At 37.4% G+C, this 17917-nt stretch overlaps 1 long non-coding RNA gene across 1 annotated transcript in view; it reads right to left on the bottom strand.

Moving 5' to 3' along the window:
• Positions 1–499: 499 nt before the first annotated feature.
• LOC132673474 (uncharacterized) overlaps positions 500–17917 on the bottom strand; it is a 151633-nt gene continuing 134215 nt past the window's right edge. Inside the window, exon 4 of the long non-coding RNA XR_013557035.2 lies at positions 500–765. This is a non-coding gene — a long non-coding RNA (uncharacterized LOC132673474). The remainder of the gene's footprint in view (positions 766–17917) is intronic.

Below are 17917 nucleotides of genomic sequence, written 5' to 3'. Positions count from 1 at the left end.
TCAGTCTCTGTGCTTACAGATCGGAGCCTAGAGCCTTTCCGGATTCCGTGTCTCCCTCTCTCTCTGCCCCTCCCCTGCTTGTGCTCTGTCTCTCTCTTTCTCTCAAAAATACATAAACATTTTTTTAAAAAGATTGAGTAGTCAACTATGTGAAACATTTAGTTACATGCAAAGTTTAAAGTCCATTAGATTTTGCAACACTGATATCATTGGTAATCTCCGTCGCGTAATCTCCGTCGTGAGAGCAAGGTTTATGAATGATCCAGGCAGAGACAAATGGGTATGGGCTGAATAGTGAGTCAAGGAAAGGAAGTGGAAAATGCAGATGTGGACAACCCAATTATACATGGAATTTATCTGATTCACATTTTTACCTAGTATATTCAAATGTTTCTAGAACACACTAGAAATTACATGTTTGTAAGAAATGACAGGAAATGATTGTATGTAGTTTTTAATTTATTAGAAAGAATGGCTATTTACACTTAAAAACCCCTCTACTATTTAAGAACAAAACAAAAAAAATTAAAGATTCCCCTTATGGTTCAGAATAGAAAATTGAAGATTTCAAAACATCAATTATGAATGCTATCTTTGTCTATTCTTGATGTTGTAACTTGTGGAAAACAGTAAAGTGTTAGGGGGTTGAAGTAAAAAGAGAATGACCATATAGAGCAGAGCCACCTGGCTGCTTGAAAGGTGTGACTGTTACTTACATATAAGAAAATTCACTTACTGAGTGGCTTCCACAATTAATATACTGAGCTGAAAAACAAAACAACAACAAAAAGTCTTACTTAAAACCATTTGTTTATCATATAAAATGCAAAAGTAAAGGCTTAATTTTCAAAATCCTAAAGAGAGTTTACAAGATTTATATTACCATGAAATGGGTCAATAAATGGTTGGGAAACTTAAATCTGGAGAAAATGCTACAATTTTCTACTGCTGATGTTCTTGGAGATGTCTTGGTTCCTACCCTTTCTGTGACCTCTCCTCTCCCTCAATTCTGGTCTTCCATTTTTAACTCATAAGCTAGTTTGAGTTGGGTGCTTGAACCACTGAAATATTTAACCACCACATCTTGTTTTTGGTAGCAGCCAAGAAAAGGAAAATGGAGAAGACTGTATTCTTCAGATACTAGTGTTTGGGAAAAGAAAATCTAAGTGACAACCGTTGTGTCGATGTCTAAAATTTTTTACATACATATACACAAGATGGAGAACATCAGAAAATGACCAGGAACTGAGGTGATACTGAGACTGAATTAGTTGAATTAACCTTCATGAGAGTAAATTCACATTTATTATCTTCAATTTAGTTAACCTGCATAACAATTTCTCAATCCATACCTCTAGTTTAAATTTTCATTTAAATGTAAAGATAAAATTTTAAACCTGAATTGTTTCCTTTTAGTTTTATCCTGTAAAGTTCAAGTAAAGGCACATATATAAATAAGAATAGACAAAGTAGAGTAAAACTTTTAAAAAATCCTTTAAGAAAAACAAAATAAGGTAAAGCAGAGAGGGAGGCAAACCATAAGAGACTCTTAAATACACAGAACAAACTGAGGGTTGCTGGAGGGGAGGTGGGTGGGAGATGGACTAAATGGGTGATGGGCATTAAGGAGGGCACTTGCTGTGATGAGCACTGGGTATTATATATAAGTGATGAATCACTAAATTCTACTCCTAAAACCAATACTACACTATATGTTAGCTAACTTCAATTTAAGTAAAATTTTGGAAGAAAAAAAATCCACGCACACACACAAATACTTCAAAAAAATTAAAAATAAATCCTTCAACCATGGTTTTGTCAAACAATATCAAAGAACAGTTAAGGGTTATTGAATCAAAAGAACTTTTTTTTTTCCCTCTGAAGTGTTAAAACAGAAGAAAAATGAAAAAAAATGCCTGAAAGAATTAACTACTCTATTTTACACTCTGGATGCAAATACACACACACACACGCACACACACACACACACACACACACACACACACACACACACACACACTTTATGCTATTTGAAAGTTATGCTCAAAAAAGACTGAACAGTCCAATCTTCCCTTTACTTTAAAAGATGAGGTTGTTTAAGCATAGAAGGTAAGATCTGTACTTTACCTATATCAGAACATGCTTGGAATACTTTGCACAGTTCTGGACTACAAAATTGGGGCAGTCGTTGACAAAATACACATGGTTGAGAAAGGACTAGGCCTTATAAGAACAGATTGATGGAATTAGTGCCATTTAGTCTAGAGAGGAAGTACAGTAACTAGAGGCCAGGTGCCCAGGGCAGTGAGATCAGAGTACACAATTAGGGCCCTCAGATCCTGGAAACACTTGGCTTCAAATTGCAGACTTAGAGCTCATAGACACAAATCAAAGCTTGTCAATGCTTGGATCAATCATGGTGACCATCCAGATAAGCTGTCAATGTGAAAGGACTACACCGAACATGGAAGATAAATAATAAGGAACTGATCATACATTTTAGAGCTCCAACAAGGACAAACATGAACAATAAGACAGAAGAGGAAGCCTGGCTTAAAGGAGGTTCATCATTTACAGCCAGTTATCACTTTGCTAATTTTTTTTTAAATTTGAGATGGGGGAAGGCAGAGAGAGAGAGAGAGAGAGAGAGAGAGAGACCCTTAAGCAGGTTCCATACTTAGCACAGAGCCCAACACAGGGCTCGATCCTATGATCTGGGGATCATGACCTGAGCCAAAATCAAGAGTCTGATGCTCAATTGACTGAACCACCCAGACGCCCCTGAAATTTTCTTTCTATGGTTTTAGAAAGAGGTGGTGAGGGAAATCCTAAAGGAGTGCTTGAGCTTTGATGGAATAAACCTAACATGTTTTATAACTTTTATGCTTATAACTTATATATAACATATTACAACTAATATATAAGTTTATCACTTTATAAGTTCATAAGTACTAGGCATTTTACATATATCACCTCCTTTAACCCTTACCACCATTTTAATGTCAGATGCATTATTGTTATTATTATGCTTATTTTACATATGAGGCTTAGCTATGACACCTCTTGTCTACAAGCAATTAAATGATTACATTAGACATCTGTGAGTAGAACCAGGCCTTATCCACAGCGGTCCAGTACTGAATCACTGTAATTTTCTGTAGAACTTTCTGAAAATGGAAGAAGCTACCTCAGGACGAAGTGAGATTCCCATCACTTGGTAGGTTCAAGAAGAGTTGGGAAATACAGAGTGGTGAGATAAGAAAATCTTTAAGGTCCCTTCCATTAGAAGATTCTAATTCTACATACAGAGTAAAGGAGTTAAGTGTTTAAGTATTTCAAGTAAGGGAATTGGGTTAAGATAACTTCATCCAGGGGCGCCTGGGTGGCGCAGTCGGTTAAGCGTCCGACTTCAGCCAGGTCACGATCTTGCGGTCCGTGAGTTCGAGCCCCGCGTCGGGCTCTGGGCTGATGGCTCGGAGCCTGGAGCCTGTTTCCGATTCTGTGTCTCCCTCTCTCTCCGCCCCTCCCCCGTTCATGCTATGTCTCTCTCTGTCCCAAAAATAAATAAAAAACGTTGAAAAAAAATTTAAAAAAAGATAACTTCATCCAAATCTTACATATTCTTAAGGGTGCCTGGGTGGCTCAGTCAGTTAAGCGTCCGACTTTGGCTCAGGTAATGATCTCACGATCCTTGAGTTTGAACCCTGTGTTGAGCTCTGTGCTGACAGCTTGGATCCTGGAGTCTGCTTTAGATTCTGTGTCTCCCTCTTTCTCTGCTCCTCCCCTGCTCGCTCTCTCTCTCTCAAATAAATAAACATTTTTAAAAAAGTCAACTCTTACATAGTCTATCCACTACCGGCTGTTTGATTTTGATCAAGTTGCATAACCTTCTTAAGCACCAGTGTCCTATCTTCACTGATGGAGAGAATACTACTGACTTCACAGAGCTGTATTATAAAGTTATGAAAGGCAGTATAGATAACATGCTAAACCCGTGTCTGATGCACAATAAGCCTCACTAAATGGTAGCTGGTATTAATACAATTCAATGAATGGCATATCACTTAACTTTTGTCCCCAAACAGGAGAACTTTCGAGAGTCTTTTGCAATTAAGGGAAAGTAAACTCTAGCTTCTGAGTGCTGTTTCATCATAAGAGTTAAACTCTAACATATCTGGGGTAATAAAGGGAAGGGGGTAGAAAGAAAAATAATGAAAGAAGACAGAAGGCCTTATATGAACTTTCCCATCACTCATCTTGGTCAGATTCCCTGAGTTACCCAAGTGGTAATTTTTGCTGATAAGGTGATCAGATGAAACAATCCAACGTGAAACAATGTGGAGGCACCAGACTAAGAACTAAAATTCTTCCAGTCAGAAATTAACTACCAGGACAGGCAGTGTACTGACAGCAAGATAGTTTCGATTTTTTAACAAAAATTTTGTTCTAGCAGGAAAATCATTTTTTTGTTCTATATCAATTTTGATCATCTCTCTTTTTTTCCTCCCCTTTTTTCTCTCCAGGACATCGATGATCATAGAATCATCCTCTGCCCAGAATTTGGAAAAAAATAAAATAAGTAGTGCAGTTTAGGGGAGGGAAGTATAGAGATCTGATGATATTTTTAAAACTTCTACTTATCTCCTGCTCTTATACTTAAAGCTGTGCTATGTGTGCCTGGGTGGCTCAGTTTGGTTAAGTGTCTGACTCTTGATTTTGGCTTGGATCATGATCTCAGGGTCGTGAGATCAAGCCCCATGTCAGGCCTCACACTGAGTGTGGAGCCTGCTTAAGATTCTCTCTCTCCCTCTCTCTCTGCCCCTCCCCTGCTCTCTCTCACTCTAAAAAAATATTTTAAAAAAATTATAAAGCTGTGTCTTCAATGTAGGCTCAACATTAGCGTCACTTGAGGAAATCTAGAAGGCATCAATGCTTGGGTTCCACTCCCAGAAATTCTGATTCCATTCAGCCTGAGTTAGGGCTGTATATAAGGATTTTTTTAAACATCCCCTGGGTGATTCTATTATTCAACTAAAGTTTAGAACCATTGGCTTCAACAAACCCTAAAAAAGATTAAAGCTACTTTATTATGCTGCATAGTCACCTATAGATATACTGGCCTTTCCTTTGGGGCTCTGGCATAGAACAGACTCCACAAGTGCTTTGGGAAGCTATTCTTCTGAGCAATATGGGTCACCTTGATGCTTTGAGGGGTAATGTCTTGCTTGCTTTTGGCATATAGTTGCAAAGACATTGCAATTCTTGCTAACCCAATAACCATAGAGGAGAGCTGTCTTACTGAGCCCTGTCTGCCTTTAAGAATAAAAGGTGTCTCCCAGTATGCTTCACCTATGTGCATGGCAGCTTCCCATTATCTTTTTCTTTCCAAGAGTCCTCAACAGCTGATTTAGACAGGTGTTAGAGATTCCCACACACTCTGATAGAAGTAGGCAAAGAACGATTGAAAGGTATTTAAGGAGACAACATCACTGAAAAAAAAAAAAAAAGACCAAAACTAAGGGACTTATAAGGAGGCAGCACTATTATAAGAAATAAGACAAACACATACACATGTACTCACACAAATATAAACACATACATACTAAACCTTGAGTGTATAGCAATGGATTAATCTTCACACTTGGTTCATAAAACGTCATCATCAGTCATGGACTTCTCATTTAATTTTATTATTTTATGTGTTTTTAATCAATAAAATGAACTCTCATAAGCTATTACTTAACCTAAGATTTAGACTATTACCAATTACTTACATTCATTTATGTATTTTTCCTTTATTTCTTCTTATCACCTTCTTGCATAGATATAACCGCCATTCTGAATTTTGTGCTTTTATTTTATTTATAGATTTATTACTTAAATAGGTACGCCTAAATATTGTTTAATTTTGTCTTGTGAACTTTTGAAAAAGGGAATCTTCTGATAACTTGCTTTAGAACTCAACCTAATATTACTAAGATTGGTGTACAAAGTTTCCATGTGTTAATTCACTTTCACTTTTATATACTAAAACTGAATGTACTACAACTTATCTACTCATTCACCCATTAATGAGTATTTGGATTGTTTCCAGTTTTTTCTAATATAAACAGTGCTGCCATGAACATTCTTTTCCAGGTCTCCTAATGCACACACACAAGGGTTCCCCTTTGGTATATGCTAGTTCCTCTTGGGAATTGATGAGCCCAACTCATGGAAATATTCAGCTTACAAAATAAAGTGAAACTGTTCTCCAATTAATAAGAGGTCTCAATGATTTCAAATTTGGGGTTAGTTTTTGCTAATCAAAAGTGTGTAAAATGGCATTTCAGTGAGATCTTAGGGTTCTTCAGAAGATAAGATTAGAATCTAAAAAGGTTTAATTTAGCATTAAAAAAAGATACTGGGTCTAGATGAATTCCCTTAAGTCTGTCTATCTTTCAAAGAACAGATGATTTTGATGTCATTCTACAACACAGAAACATTTTTGAAAGCATCTCCACACTTAAGTTTACAAACTTTGAACTCTAAATTTAATTTTAGAGTACTATGAAAAAGGGAAGCTATAGATTGATTTCACTTATGGCCACTAGTGAAAAATTCTGAATAGCTATTCCATCAGCAAGTTGAACCCTTTGGTATATTAATAAAATCAGGTGTCATGACTAAGTGAGGTGTTCCTGGGAATGCAGGAATTTTCCACTATCAGAAAATTGATTGATGTGATTTATTCCATCAGAAAATTAAAAGGAAAAAACAAATGAATACATCACTAGATGTTGAACTTTGGTAAAACTCAGCAGGCTACTAAATTTAAGTAAAACAGAAATGGAATGACACTATCCCACATAAGACGTATTCGCATACCTGTGTACTGGAAAATTCTTTAAGGACGATTACAGTATTCATTCATTTTTATCCTCATTACCCAAAGTTTCATCACCTAATGGAAACTCAGAGAGGGGGGAAAAAAATGTGTTCCCATTTACTTCCCATTTAAAAGAAAAAAGTGGCACCTAGGTGGCCCAGTCGGTTAAGTGTCTGACTTTCGCTTAGGTCATGTTCTCACAGTTCACAAGTCTGAGCCCCACATGGGGCCCTCTGCTCTCAGTACAGAGCCTGCTTCGGATCCTCTGTCTCCCTCTTTCCACCACTTCCCTGCTTTCTCTCTCTCTCTCTTTTAAAATAAATAAATAAACTTTAAAAAAAATAAAACTATGGGGGGGGGGGGGGTTGGGAAGATGCTTTATTCATGGAAACTCTAAGAAGTGATAAAAAAAATCAATCAGGGTCACCTGTTCTCTTGTGGTTGTTAAAATATAATCCCATGCTAAATAAATAACCTTGTACATAAATATTCTCATAAATATATGAGAATAACCTTGAATTTTCTTCTAACATTTCTCTCTCATTAACTCCTAAGAGTCTTTGGCATTAATGCAAATATGAAGAACTGTCACACTCCCATGGCTGCTCTGCAGTCATTGTGCAAGTACATCCACGAGGTCACTGAAACCTGGAGAGTACTTTATTAATCCATAGGAAAACCCTCCTGTCAATCCTAATGTAATTTAATGTGCTACCAGTGGTGCTTAATTTAATTCAATTTTTTTCTTGACTGATTTTTGTACTATCCCATCTATATCTTTATGAACTTCTGCCAGATGAAATAATTTACATCTGAATTCTCAACAAGCTCACAGTGAAAGATTTTGCGTTTATATCTTCTTCCTTGAGACACTGAACAAAAATTAGCTTCTTTAATGAAAGTACCTATGTCTATGCACACATACAAATAGACGCTCACATACATGCACATTCTAGATTATATCACTCGGTGACCTCACCCATTAAAAATTATGGAATTCCCAGGTGCCTGGGTGGCTCAGGTGGTTGAGCGTACAACTTCAGCTCAGGTCATGAGCTCATAGCTTGTGAGTTCCAGCCCTGCGTCAGGCTCTGTGCTGACAGCTTGGAGCCTGCTTCAGATTCTGTGTCTCCCTCTCTCTCTGCCCCTCCCCCCACTTGCACTCTGTCTCTATCTCTCTCAAAAATAAATAAAAACATTAAAAAATATATATATGGAATTCCTTTTGCCCAATATCCAACATTTCTAAACCATGCTAGGTCAAGAGGAAAGCCATGTGACTATATGCCACCAGCCAATTGCTAGGAAAAGGGGAATTGCTTCTGAGTTGTTGACATCTTAAAATGTATATTTTTTTTTCTTTAAATTTTTTTTAATGTTTATTTATTTTTGAAAGAGAGAGAGACAGAGGGTGAGTGGGGAGGGGCAGAGAGAGAGGGAGACCCAGAATCCAAAGCAGGTTCCAGGCTCTGAGCTGTCAGCACAGAGCCCAATGCGGGGCTCGAACTCATGAACTGTGAGATCATGACCTGAGCTGAAGTCAGACACTTAACCAACTGAGACACCCAGGTACCCCTAAAATGTATATTTTCAACAACTGTTAAAAATAAAAGCTAACTTGTGAATTCCAATGTCAAAGCTCTAAGAATGGTGCTGGGGGGAGGAGATAGAGCACTATTTTCATTACAGTAAATAGATTTTCTCACACTCCAACAAGAAACAAGGTTTAGATACTTCAATTTTATGCAAGACTTAAAAAATTATTGCCCTTTGTTACATTAATTTATACCTACAAGTTGGGAATAAGGTGTCAGCAATGCTTCAGAAAATTACATTTCTTTTCATCAAATGTTTATCTCATTGTAAACGAAAATCACTCAAACAAAACAGAACTTCTACAAATTCATTCTTAAATCACAGATTCCTTTTGAAACTGGGAAATAAGAAAACCAGACATAAACATTCTGAGAGAATTAAATTACCCACTTGTACTTCCTAGCACAGTTTCTATTCTTTTTTTTTTTTTTAAATGTTTATATTTAAAAGACAGAGAGACAGGGGGCAAGTGAGGAAGGGGCAGAGAGAGGATGAAACAGAATCTGAAGTAGGTTCCAGGCTCTGAGCTGTCAACACAGAGGCCGACATGGGGCTCGAACCCACTGGCCATAAGATCATGACCTGAGCCGAAGTAGGATGCTTAACCGACTGTGCCACCCAGGTGCCCCACAAAGCTTCTATTCTTTAATGCTGATGTGCAGATGGCATTATCTTCTATTTTCTTAAGGGTCAGAGATATAGGATTTTTTTTTAAGTTAAATGTTTTTGTGATACTCAGAAGTCTTGCAATAGGCCTTGCCAATAATTAAAAAAAAAAAAAAAAAACAGGAAAAAGAAAGGAACATTGGCATCCTATTAGAAGGATTCAAACTTGTATTAACTTGATAGTGTTTTTCTTTAGCTATTGTCCCTCCATATGGTTACTTGAAATGATATACGGTAAAATCTTGGATTGCAAGTAACTTGTTTTGCGAGTGTTCCGCAAGATGAGTAAACATTTCTAATAAATTTTAACCTGATAAACAAGTGATGTCTTGTAATAGGAGTAGTATGCGATGCTAAATGTCACATGATCACAACTGAGCTAATGATTCTTCTCTCTTTCACTGGGAGCTTGTGGGTAATTGTCTCCCATGCTCCGATGCTGTCTCAGGCCACAGTGTTTGGCAGATATCAGGGATTTTTCAGAACATCGGAAGGTGCCCACAACTGGCACCAGTGTATTTTTTGTCACTTCAGAGCACCTCTGGACGGTCCTTTGCTTTTCCATACAACAGTAAGCTTAGGAATGCTTTGCTTCATTCTAGGTCAGGCTGCCTGCAGATACAGACCCATTCCTCTGCTGCCTAATTGCAGTTACATTCAATACAGTATATGACAGTTTATTAATACTGTACTGTAGTCAACATCTGTTAGTGACAGGGAAAGTCGTCCTACACAATAACCCTCTTTTTGTCTTCCCCACACCAGCCACAAAGGTTTTCAAAAATAAGTGCAGGTTCATTTGTTTATTTGTCTTTATATTTTGTGTTTTCTATCTTATTTTGTATTATATTACAGTATTATAGTCATTTTTATATGAATATTTTGGGGTTGTGGAACAAATCATCTGAGTTTTCATTATTTCCATTATTATTGCCAAATTTGCTTTGATAAACAAGTGCTTTGGATTACAAGCATGTTTCTGGAATAAAGTATGGTCGTGAACTAAGGTTTGACTGTATGAGCATTGCCGGTCTCTTCACAACTACTCATTAAATGGCAGCTATCATTGTTACCATTTGTCCAGTATTTATAATGTGCTACTATACTACAGTATGGTGCAAATACTTCGACTTTATCCTTCTGAACACCCCTATCATCTTGTTTCTATACAACAAGAAACTGAGGCTCAGAGAGTTAAACTGCCCAGGGCCTTACATCGTAAGAGCGGCCCACGGTCAGATTTAAAACTCTAGATTCCCAACACAGAAGATATTTTGGTGCTTTCCTTAGGCAAATCCATGATAAGCTGAAAACTAAAACAATTCTAAGCTATAAGATAATTGTTAGTCTAATCGAGATCTTATTTCTTCAAGATGACTTTATTTTCGCCCCTTACATACCCAATTGTTTCATTCAGGAGGTGAGATTGAATGTGGATTTGGATTTAAACAGCCCGAGTCTACATTCCTGTTCTGCCACTTACTCATTCTATGACTTGAACAATAATAAACCTCTTGTTTTCCTGAGGGTAACAGAAGTCTATCCCTCATAGGACTGCTGTGGAGGTTCAAAGAGTTAATCTGTATGTCAAGTGCTGAGAGTAGTCCCAGGTGCACAGTAAGCCATGAATAAGCATTGGCTATTATTATAAACATTTAAATTTTATCTTATGTTTGGAGGACATGGTTCTTCCCACGTTCCTATCCGGGTACTTGGTCTGCCTGTTTATGACCCACCTTACTTGCACAAATAAGTAGAGGAACCAGTATTTGAATCCAGTTAAGATTCAGTCAGAGTTGGAATGAGTTTGGGAAGTTTCTACTTTGTACTTTCATCTACAGTTATGGTTTTCTCTAGCAGTGTGTGACAATCATATGGAGTGAAAAAATTTCTTATTTTAGTACATAAATAAATCTTAAAGACAACTGTAATAACTGGTCTCTCTCTTTCCAAAGCTTTCCATATTCAGTGTAACTAATGCCTTCCTTCAGAGGACTGTATGTAGGGCCTTTGGACACAAATGGTTAGGAGTAGCTAACTCCTCATCTGGAGTAGTGGGAGGGTGATGGCTCTGTCTGCTGGCCTCTTTGGGATACAGGTTGTAGTTTTCAAGATGAATGACCAATTACACATGCTGTTCCATTCTACTAGAGTTGGATATGACTCAGGATCCAATGAATACATTTATTTAAGGGAGATGAATACATTTATTTTGCCTATGTAATTTCACATTTTCAGATAATCAATGTATATAAGATTTTTTGAACATGCAAAGTACCAGTGTTCTATTTCAGACAAACATTTATTTTGAAAATCACTTTTATAACTACACCATATTTTTAAAATCAGTAGGAAATAAGTAAAGATTCAAAAAATTGTGGAATGTTGATGTCTAGTGCCCTCTTTCACTGTCTAAAGTGTATGCTTTGGGACAATGCATTGTATGGTCTCATATCTGTAATTCTGCTCTGTTTTACAATCCACCCCAGGCCTCATGATCTTTCTCTCAGCCTCACCCTAATTTAGTCATTCAGTTTCTCCTAGTCACTCTTGAAACGGACTTGGGCTTTTTAGGTCAAAAGACCCACAGGGCACTTAGAGCTTTGACATTGCCAAAATAAGTATTAGTCCTGGGATAGATTCATATTAGAAAAGTTGGCATCTCTCTTTCTGCCTTGACAAGCACTACCAAATAGTTTTTGGGCTTTCTCCTGGCCCAAGGTGGGAATGAGAGAAAAAAGAGGAAAAAAAAAATCTATCCAAAATATACAAATGAAAAGATACAGTTTTATATGCATCATACTTAATGTATTATTATCACTTCAAACCTTCTTAAAAAAGATTATGTTAAAATAAACTTCAAAATGTACATAAAATTGTTATCTATAAACTGATCACCCTTTGCTGTAGTAAATAAGCCTTCCAGTTTTTCTTTCTTGCCTCATTCAAAATGCTTCATGTCAAGATGCTTCAAAATTATGAGACATCTCTTTTAATTCTATGTGGGCACTAAATTGGGCAAGATTCCACTTCACTTAAGCCAAAAATACTGACCTTTCCAGCTATTATCTTGGAGGGAAGCCATTCAAGTGGAATTTTCAAATGTACATGCAGTTCTTAGAAGCCACAGCTTTGCTTCCCACTCATCATTTTAGCACTCTGACCTATCCACGCATCATAAGAAAAATAAGAAAGCCTGCATAATAACCAAACACTGAGCATCAGTGGAAATATTTCCAAATTCAAACTACCAATCACTGCTGGAAATTACTTGTCTACATTCTGTATCATCCCTGGCTTCTGAGTTTGCAGGGGTATAAATAGCCTGTTAACTACATTTCCAGATTCCTTTGCCAGCAAGGACAGAGCTGGAGTCCTCACAGTGCAAGAAGCCTGAGTTAGAGGTGGAAGGCAGGCAAGAAAGGGAAGGTATTATTATTCTCAGGTGGCAGTTGCTGCAGGTATGGTCTAGTCAGAGAGCTCATGAGGTTTTGCCCAAGGCTTTTGGATGACTTCCCAAGAAACACCCATGTTAGTTGCTGCAGGCTGGTGAGACTATTGGTCCAGCTACACTCACATTCTGCCCTTCCAGATTCCCTACATTAAACCTCCTTTCTATACTAAATACCAAGGATGGCTTCCACTTTCATGACCAAAATTTAACTTACACATCAAATGCCCAAATATTCAAAAAACAATTTGAATAATAATTGTCAGTTCATATGTACAATATAATATTATTAACTACAGTCCCCATTATGTCCATTAAATCCTTAGAACTTATTCTTTTTATAATTGAAAATCTGTGCCCTTGAACCTCCCAACACCCCATTTCACCCACCCATCCCCTGGCAACCATCATTCTATTCTCTGTTTCTATGAAGTCAGTATTTTTTTAAAGATTACATGTACAAATGATACATACAGTATTTGCCTTTCTCTTTCTGGCTTATTTCACTTAGTATAGTGTACTCCAGAGTCATTCACACAATTAATAATAGGATATGGAAGACTTGAACGTTGCTGAGACTAGATCCTAAGGATTTTCACCACACACACACAAAGTTATCTACTCTAACTATGTGAGGTGATGGGTGTGTTAATTATCTTGACCTTGGTAATCATTCTATAGTGCATATGTATATCAAATCATCAGGTTGTGCACATTACACATATACAATTATATTTGCTAATTATTCTCCAATAAAAGTTAAAAAAGTAACTTAGTTCACTGACAGATTTCACAACACATCTTCATTGAACCTCACAATAATCTTACAAAATAAATGTAGTTGGTATTAGGGGTCTTATTGAACATGAGGAAACTTAGATGCTTCTAGATGCAACTCCCTCCTGAATGCATGTTTCCTTCCTTTTTTAATGAAGAAACAAACTAAATAATACAGTATATGAAGATGCAATGTAAGGATCCATCTGCAATTTTATCTAAGTCCTAGTTTTTAGCCTTGTCTTGTGAGCAATCTCAATAGAGCAGAAGTATTCTTAACTGGCCCTCTTTCAAGGTACCCACTGGGTTAACTTTAATTAATAGTTTCCATTTTATCTGTAAATTAGTAACTGATGTGCATTTTACATTGCTCTCAGCTAGTAGGGAGCACACAAATTAAGTTTATCAAGAATTAGTTGTGTTTGTTCCCAGTCCTGTTATACCAGCCACACCTGATAGTAGAATTAAGTAATTTAATAAATATATTAGTAGCAAATATTTACAGAGAAGTTACTTCGTTCCTGGCACTGTTCTATACACTTTATATAAATTAATCTACTTAAAAACAGCCTAGAGTAGACACAATTCACTTAACAACCTGGAATATTATTATCCCCCTTTTAAGTGTGAGAAAATTGAGGCCCAAAGAAGGTAGGAAACTCTTCCTGAGTCATATAGACAGTAAGGTAAAGATCTGAACAGTATTTAACTCCAGAATGCATGTACCCTGTTGACCACTAGGCAAATAAGAATACAAAGAGAGTTATTTCTATTAAAATTGAATTAATCACAAAATTCACACAAAAATGCTCATAGCAACATTATTCATAGTTGTCAAAAGTAGAAACAATCCAAAACAATCCAATTAATAAATGGATAAACAAAATATGGTATACCCACACAATGGAATATTGTTCAGCCACAAAAATGTATGCAGTACAAATACATGTTACAACATGAATGAACTTTGAAAACATTACACTAAGTGAAAAAGCCAGACACAAAGGCCACATGATGTATGATTTTATTTATATGAAATGTGTCAAATAGGTAAATCCACAGAGATGGAAAACAAAGCTGTAGTTGCCTCCAGCTAAGTGTTTAGAGACAGATGGGGAATGACTGCTATTGGGTATGGGATTCTTTTTAGAATAATGTATATGTTCCAAAGTTGATCATGGTAATGATTGTACAACTCTGTGAGTATACTAAAACCCACTGAATTTAGGGGAAAAAAAACACAACTAACTTAATTGCTCTGCTAAAAGAAATACAATGGAAGTACAAATGCAAAACGACTTGGAAAAAACATAAACATCTACAAGGATTCTGCAATTGGAATATTTCAAGAGTGTTCTGACCTCCTGCTTCACTTGAAAGAAACTAAGACTGGGAATTGTAAGCATTGTGTTATGGATGTGGGTAGTACAAGAAAATAAAGGTGTAAGTCCAATAAAGCAGAACATGAGGCACCAGGGAAGCCTTGAAGAGGGAAGCAGGGGAAACAAGGAAAGGCTTCAAAGAAAGAGTGATACTTGAGTTGGTTACTTCTAAACAGTGCTCAACAAACACTGAAAAGTGCAAATCGTTTTCCAAATAGGAGCATGAAAGCCACATGATCAGGATATGGTGAAAAGTTCTGTGTGCCTGGAACATGAGGTAGGTATAAAGAAAAAAAAAAAAAAGGAAAGAGATGCAAATCAGAGATAAGTCAGGGTAAAAATGTCTTACTAGGGATTATTTTATCTGTCCAGGAGATCCAACAAAGATGTTTAAGTGAGGATCAAGCAATGATACAAACCCTCTTGTGTTTAAGAGAGAGAACACTGGGGGCACCTGGGTGGTGCAGTCTATTAGGCAGCTGACTTCTGCTCAGGTCATGATCTCACAGTGAGTTGGAGCCCCACATTGGTCTCTGCTGTCAGCAGGGAGCTGCTTCAGATCCTCTGTCTCCCTATCTTTCTGCCCCTCTCCCGTATGCATGCTCTCTCTCAAAAATAAAAAATATACAAAGAGAGGGAGAGAGAGAGGGAACACCATTGGCAATGCAGGCTGCAGCAGAGAAACTGTGGAGGCCCAGGGAGCAAGTTTGTGGTTAGTCATTTTCAAAGCAGTTAATGATGAGACCCAAACCACAGCAGTGGCTATGAAGATGGAGAGGAAGGGATGTGTTGATCTCTTTATATAGCATAAAAAGAGCTTAATGATGAGGATAGAGGATGAACTCCATGAGGGCAGGAAGCAGGTGGCTTTGTTCACAGTTTTATCCTCAGAGCCTATCCAAGTCCCTGAAACACAACTCCTATTCAATATTTGTTGAATAAATAAATGATGTTGCATGTGTAGGAAGGAATAAGAATGATCCTATGATTTTTTTTTGTTATTTTCTAGTATGATTTTCTGTTTGTTAATGATAGTTGTAAATGGAAATGAAAATTGCAAGAGAAAGATCAAAAGGGAAATGGTAAGTTGGGTGGGACAGCTTGGGAGTCAAGAACCTGAAAATAAAACACTGGTGAAAATGTAAAACATGAAACTAACTGGAAATATAGTCCTGGAGTTCCAGAAAGAAATGAGGGCTAGTACATTTTAGGAGCCCCTGAGATACAGATGATAGCCGAAACTGAACGAATGAGCTCAAACCAGTTAAATCTTCAGGAAAATACAGAACAATGTCAAGGGTGGTAGCTGGAAAGGCCGAGGAAAGGAGGAGGAGCAAGGCAGACTGTAGAGGAATACTCACAGCATCAGTGAGGGATGTCACTAGAAAGTTTGAGAAGAAAAACGTTAATATTTGGGTTTCTAATTCTGAATGCAAAATTAGGAAGGGCTTTCCATATTTACCCAAAATTGACGTGCTAGAAGAAAGATGGCTCCTCATAGCTATCATTCCAGTCATGCCGATTTATCACCAAACACTGGAGTTAATCCAATCCCTGGATTTGAGAACTCAAAAAATAAGCCCTGGGTCATTCACCCATCAGAAGCATCCTCAGCCAAAGTGCTAGATTTTTTTTTTCTTCCCAGTGACAGCTTTGCTGGCCTTACATTAAAATATTGCCTACCATGAGAAATTGCTTTTTGAGATTTTCATGTTAAGTTCGAAAACAATCCAGTAAAAAAGACTAGCCTCCCTGCAAATTAAATCATGATGCCAAGTACGTATCCACAGTAATAAGAAAAGAGCTGGGGTAAAGAAGTACATTACCTACCCAGTGATGTGTTAACCTAATGTGACAAAGTTGTGTTCAAAGAGTGAAATCTAGAAATGGAAGGCCCAAGGACAAGGAAGTTTCAGCTTCTCTCTAGCCCAGGCCTGAGGTGACTCCAGGTGTCCATTTTCATCCTACAGACAAAAATAGCTTTGCGGTATGGAGGTGTAATGCATCACTATACCTACAATTACTCTAAGGAGTAATTGTCAAGATCGTATAATTTCCTTTGTTATTATTTGATGTCCTCCAGCCAAGCTCTTTATCTATATTTATCTGGAAGGACCTGTCCCTGGGTGGTAAGCTTCTGGTGAGACTTTGCAGTCAGCCAGAATCTCCTTCTCTAACATCTTTCCACAGAAATACACGAATCCCCCTACAACTCATGTTCTAACAGATTATTTTGTTCTCAACATCAGTGGGGTAAGACAACACTGACTCATCAAAAAATTTTGTTGACTGTCTACTGTGTGCTAAGATTTGTGTTAAGTGTATTGGACGTTGAATACATCAGAGGTTAAAACAGAAACTGTCCCTCCCTCATGAACATCAATGAGAAAGAAAGACAACAGAAGAAGAAGAAAGGTTAATTACCTTCCATATTGTGAAAAGTGTTGTGACAAAAGCTGAACCCACTCCAAACTCTTTGGCCCCTTGTTGTTCCTCAAATGTTCCAGGCAACACTCCTACCTCAGGGCCTTTGCATTTACAGTTCTTCTTGCTGTTATCTGCATGACTCATCCCTCTGCTTCCTTTAAGATTTACACAAATGTCAGCATCTCAGAGATGACTTTTCTTATATTAACTAAAATTGTAATTTTTACACTCTAACTTTTCATCCCCATTCTCTATTTTTTTTCTAAGCACTCACCACCTTCTATCATATTATGCAATTTAATTATGTATTCTACTTCCTATACTAGAATTAAAGCTACTCGAAATTAGAGATATTTGGCATATTAATTGATTTACTCCATGTCTGTAATAGTTCCTGGTACATAACTGATGTTTTTCCTAAAACAGATAAAGTAGGAGTAAGGAAGGAAAAACTAGTTTAGATTGGGGAGGGGTAGATCAGAGGCCTTGCTGAGGAAATGATATAAAGAATTTAATGGAACTAGCCATGCAAAACGAAGTGGAAATGTGTTCAGGGCAAAGGCCCTGAGGCAGGGGAAACTTAAGGCCCTGAGGCAGGTGCAAGGACCTGAAATAAGGCCAGTGTGAAGTGAAGGACCAGTAGCCTGAGATAGGGTTCTAGAAGTAAGCAAGAGACCAATCATGTAGTGCCTTGTGGGTCAGAATAAGGGATAAGGACATGCAAAGAGAAGGACTGGGGGTGAGGGAAGG

This window comes from Panthera onca, chromosome C1 (assembly GCF_046562875.1).
Source record: "Panthera onca isolate mPanOnc1 chromosome C1, mPanOnc1 haplotype 2, whole genome shotgun sequence".
In the NCBI taxonomy this organism is placed as follows: Eukaryota; Metazoa; Chordata; class Mammalia; order Carnivora; family Felidae; genus Panthera; species Panthera onca.
The sequence above is the reverse complement of the archived record's forward strand: the minus strand, read 5'-3'. Positions and strand labels throughout refer to the sequence as shown.